The sequence below is a fragment of the Anolis sagrei genome, chromosome 1 (assembly GCF_037176765.1).
Source record: "Anolis sagrei isolate rAnoSag1 chromosome 1, rAnoSag1.mat, whole genome shotgun sequence".
Taxonomy (NCBI): Eukaryota; Metazoa; Chordata; class Lepidosauria; order Squamata; family Dactyloidae; genus Anolis; species Anolis sagrei.
The window spans coordinates 14,114,229-14,120,218 of NC_090021.1; positions in this window are offsets into that span (position 1 = coordinate 14,114,229).

Genomic DNA, 5,990 nt, shown 5'->3' on the forward strand with positions numbered 1-5,990 from the left:
CATGCAAATGTGAGTAGATCAATAGGTACCACTCCGGCGGGAAGGTAACGGCTATCCATTCAGTCATGCCGGCCACATGACCTTGGAGGTGTCTACGGACAACGCTGGCTCTTCGGCTTAGAAATGGAGATGAGCACCACACCCCAGAGTCAGACATGATTGGACTTAATGTCAGGGGGAAACTTTTACCTTTACCTTTACCTTACAATGAGGAAAAATGGGGAAAAACATGACAACTCCATGATTCCATGCTTCCATCCACAATGGACATATGTGCATTTGTTTGTGGATTCTGCTGCCCACTTGTTATCTCCATTCAGTTAAGCAATGTTGCCATTTAGCATAAGGAATGCATATTACAACAATCCTCATATGAAGATTTCTGTCATACAGCTGTAATGTAGATTTCAGTCATTTAAAAAAAAATTATGGGTTGGAGGTGAGATACACAGGACTGAGCCAAACAGAAAGAAGCAAGATCAACTTTTGCATTAAACGGGACAAGAACGCCCACCTCAGGAAACAGTTTGCAAAATTCTGGACGACTATCAAAGGGCAAAAATGTCTCAGTTATTCCATTTATTATTGTATTTCTACTACCATGAAAAGGAGGGTATGCTATTTGACTATTATTATTTTTTGCCCCAGGATCCCAAGTGTCAACAGTGGTATCCGTGCAGCAGAAAACACTCATCCAGAGAAAAAAGTGAGTCTTTCATTCTCTCTTCACTGATGCTTCTTGTTGGATCCTGCAGAAAGCACCAGGTGATAAAGCCAGAGATATGTGAGGCCTCTAATTGAAATTAATTATATATTCTTAACATTTCCCATTTCCTCCTCCCATCATTTCTTTTTTTAAAAAAACCCAGACAGGTGGGAATGCTCCTGGCTCTTAAGTTACAGAGCAAAGATGCCCCCCTCCCCATAAATCCACTCCAATCAAACGTTTTCTTCTCCGCGCCCTCCCCCAAAGTCAAGCTTTGTCCTCCTGGAACATTCCTTCACGACCTTCTCCTGCTTCAAATCAGACGGCCCCTCCTTATCCCCCAGGTCATCCTGGCTGGCTGCCCATCCACACATTTACGTCTGCCTTTTGAGTGTTTTCAGAAGCCCATTAAATTGTGCCTTGGCAGGCCAGACGCATTCAACTCGCCCTAAGACCCGACGAGAGAAGGTTATCGGATTCCCTCATTCTTGCCAGATGCACGCACAAAATGAAACAGGAAAAGGACCTTGGAAGGAATAAGTTGGTGGGCTGTGCAAACCGGGATATGGCCACAGAGTGCTTTCATCTGCAAGGCTTCAAGGAAGCCCAGGTGTTTGCCCTTCTTGAAACCAATGTGCTGACATATATGATCACGATATGCCTACAAAGGAGCAAAATGAGAGCACTATTTCCTCCCCAAGTAAAAATTCCACCATCCAAATTAATTTTTTTTCAGTACCCAAAGAGCAAAAGAGAGAGAGATTAAAAATTGTACACACCTACAATGTTATTTTTGACTGTGTTTTATTCCCTGGGTCACTTTGCCCCATTTTAGAGTCCTACACCATGTTTCTAAGGGCGCTTCCACACAGCCATATAACCCAGAATATCAAAACAGAAAATCCCATAATATCTGCTTTGAACTGGGTTATCATAGAATCATAGAATCATAGAATCAAAGACTTGGAAGAGACCTCATGGGCCATCCAGTCCAACCCCTGCCAAGAAGCAGGAATATTGCATTCAAATCACCCCTGACAGATGGCCATCCAGCCTCTGTTTAAAAGCTTCCAAAGAAGGAGCCTCCACCACACTCCAGGGCAGAGAGTTCCACTGCTGAACAGCTCTCACAGTCAGGAAGTTCTTCCTCGTGTTCAGATGGAATCTCCTCTCTTGTAGTTTGAAGCCATTGTTCTGCGTCCTAGTCTGCAAGGAAGCAGAAAACAAGCTTGCTCCCTCCTCCCTGTGGCTCCCTCTCACATATTTATACATGGCTATCATATCTCCTCTCATCCTTCTTCAGGGTAAACATGCCCAGCTCCTTAAGCCGCTCCTCATAGGGCTTGTTCTCCAGACCCTTGATCATTTTAGTAGCCCTCCTCTGGATACCCTCCAGCTTGTCAATATCTCTTTTGAATTGTGGTGCCCAGAATTGAACACAGTATTCCAGGTGTGGTCTAACCAAAGCGGAATAGAGCATGGGGAGCATGACTTCCCTAGATCTAAGCACTATGCTCCTATTGATGCAGGCCAAAATCCCATTGGTAGTCCACACTACCATATATTCCAATTCAAAGCAGATATTCAGACGTGTGGAATTGGCCTAAATATTCAATTTCAATGATTGAAGTGAACTAATGGAAAACTTTATTTTGGGGGGGTAAGAGTCTTTTTTGGGGGGGAGGGGTCCTCTCATTTTGTTCCCTGGTGGTGATGGTGGTGATTTTATCCTCTTCTCATGGGATTTTAGAAAAAAAACAGGGTTGACATTTGTTTTCACAAAGGACTGCTTTGTTGGCAGCTGAGAATCTTTGGGAATAAAAAAGCTCCATACTAAAAGGTTCACCTTACTGAGATTGGCCATCTGTCCTTATTTACACTCATGTTTCCAAGTGGTCATCTGGGGAAAAAAAGACTAATATCATATAACAAAGTTATGGACTGGATGGCCCATGAGGTCTCTTCCAACTCTTTGATTCTATGATTCTATGATTCTATGATCATAAATAAATAAAGGCAAGATCAGTATATATATATTATATAGTTCCCAAACATTGTCCTTGGACTTGTTTTTGGATGTCCTCATAATTTTGGTAAATAGCTAGGAATTCTGGGAGATGAATTTTACAACATCTGTAAGGCCAAAGTTTGAGCAACATTTGGCCAAGAGTAATACATGCTATTGCAGGAAAGAAGTTATCAAAAAACAGTCTCAAGAGGTACATAAATGCTATTTTCATCAAGACATGTGGAGTCTGAGCAAACTTCTTTTCATCCTTGCAAGACATGTATTTGACGAAGGTAAAATCAATGTGGTCGAGTCTTAAGATAGCTGACGAGATGGAAATGCTTTTCACCAGAAGATCCCTAAATTCCAAATGTTATAGAATCATAGAATCAAAGAGTTGGAAGAGACCTCATCCAGTCCAACCCCCTGCCAAGAAGCAGGAAAATTGCATTCAAATCACCCCTGACAGATGGCCATCCAGCCCCTGTTTAAAAGCTTCCAAAGAAGGAGCCTCCACCACACTCCGGGGCAGAGAGTTCCACTGCTGAACGGCTCTCACAGTCAGGAAGTTCTTCCTCATGTTCAGATGGAATCTCCTCTCTTGTAGTTTGAAGACATTGTTCTGCGTCTTAGTCTCCAGGGAAGCAGAAAACAAGCTTGCTCCCTCCTCCCTGTGGCTTTCTCTCACATATTTATACATGGCTATCATATCTCCTCTCAACCTTCTCTTCTTCAGGCTAAACATGCCCAGCTCCTTAAGCCGCTCCTCATAGGGCTTGTTCTCCAGACCCTTGATCATTTTAGTCGCCCTTTTGTTATGAAACATAACAAAACCTTAGCAGGGTGGTTAGTTAGTACAGGAGAGAAACAATCAGGGTGGAAACTATATTCTAGCTTTTTTATTGATAGCCTGACATTGGAAAAGTTACACTCTTTCAACCTAAGATAAAGGCAATGGCAAACGTCCTCTGAATAAGCCATACCCAGGTAGCAGATAAGTTTGCTAAAAGTAAGATTAGAGGACACATAAGAACCAGAAAGAAAGAAAGAAAGAAAGAAAGAAAGAAAGAAAGAAAGAAAGAGAGAGGAGGAAGGGAAGGACTGGGGTCATGTCTACACAAAAACAGTAGACTCAATGCAGGCCCAGGACAGGCAGTCCAAATGACATACAGTGACTTCCAGTGAGTGCCCTAGGTTTGGTGTCCTGATTTTGAAGTGGTTCTCAACCTGTGGGTCTCCAGGCGTTTTGGCCTTCAAATTCCAGAAATCCTAACAGCTGGTAAACTGGCTGGGCTTTCTGGGAGTTGTAAACCAAAACACCTGGGGACCCACAGGTTGATAAACACTGTTCTATTGTCTGCAAGACATTCTGAAGTATCCTGGAATTCTCCAGCCATCTGGGGAGCTGGATCAGGTCTGTTTCAAATGGACACTGCCATCTGGACTGATCTACTATCCAGACGGACACTGCCACAAACATCTTTTCACTGCACTGATCAAACAGGGGAAGGGAATGGCATGTCCCAATGTTACTGCAGACAGTCTTTGTCCAACCATTCTCTGTGGCTGCTGTAGTTGCATTTGCCAATGTCAGAATTGGGCCTCCATATGACCAAATAGAAGGAGAGGGTGCTTCACTTTCTCCTTATTGATAACAAGCATACACCATGAGTGCTGGATCTGGGACAGGGATAAAGGTACCTCAGAGCAACCTGCCCCATGTTGACTTAGCCTGGGTTATCAGACTGGTCTAGAGAATGGTAGCTCCCACATCAGCAGGATTTTGAGTCTACTCTGATCAGCTTTTCAAAGTGCTGGACATGTTTGGTGGGTGGGATTAAGTACAGACTAAAATACAATGTTGATTCCAGTGATATGAAAGATACTGAGTGCACCAGGATTTTTGTTCTTGTTGTGTGCCTTGAAGTCATTCAGGGCCTATGGAATCCTAAAGTGTATCTATCATGGGATTTTCTGAGACAGAGTGTGTGACTCAACCAAGATAATCCAATGGTTTTTTACAACCAGGCAGGGAATCAAACCTTGGTACCCACAATCATAGTCCAATGCTCAAACCACTACACCATGTTGGCTCTCTATTCCAAGAATATCCTCTCAATTTGGGGGGGACGGCTCTTTGGTTGACCTAGGAAGTAGACCACTCTTGGTGGCCTGCTGCCACCAAAAAGATCTTCAGTGATTCACTAGATTCCACTTTGCACACTGTTATCTGAAGCATTCTTTGCCTAAGAAAGATAAACACTGATGAGTTTCCTGCTTGGGGAAAAATAACAATGTGCTGGAGGCTCCTTCTTTGGAAGTTTTTAAGCAGAGGCTGGATGGCCATCTGTCAGGGGTGCTTTGAATGTGATTTTCCTGCTTCTTGGCAGGGGGTTGAACTGGATGGCCCACACTCAATTAGTCTATGATTCTATAATACCTCATAACCTCCCAACCTCTGAAGATGCCTACCATAGATGCAGGTGAAACATCAGGAGAGAATGCTTCTAGAACATGGCCATATAGCCCGAAAAATGGGAGCCCCCAGTGGCGCAGTGGGTTAAACCCTTTTGCCAGCAGGACTGAAGTCTGACGGGTCACAGGTTCAAATCCGGATGAGCTCCCTCTATCAGCTCCAGCTCCTCATGTGGGGACATGAGAGAAGCCTCCCACAAGGATGATAAAACATCAAAATATCTGGGCGTCCCCTGGGCAACGTCCTTGCAGACGGCCAATTCTCTCACACCAGAAGCGACTTGCAGTTTCTCAAGTCGCTCCTGACATGACAAAAAAAAAAAGCCTGAAAAACCTACAGCAACCCAATTTCTATAATAATTAGAAAGCCTTCATTATTCTAGTGTGACTGAAAACTTTAGATGGTTGTTATTAAAATGCTCAATTTTGCAGTCAAGAAAGACAAGGCCAAAAATTCCATGAGCCAAAAATTTGGACATCTTATCTTATTTGGGTGTTTGCATTTAGATAAAAGCACAGTTAGATATGGGATAAAATGTCGCAAGTGAATGAATGAATTGAACATGTTGGAAATGGTAACAACAACAACAACAGCCTTTTTCTTTTCTTTAAGATCCTCTACTTCCCAGTGTTTTTGCAATTTGCTTGAACAAGGCTCACATTGAGAGAAGTAGGGGAGAGAAATTGAGGGAAAGAGAGAGAGGAAGAGAGTGAGCAACTGACTCATTTCTCCTGCCATTATGGAAATAAAAGGTCCAAAGCTTCAGTTCGTTGCTGACACTGCTGGGGAAACATGCGGCT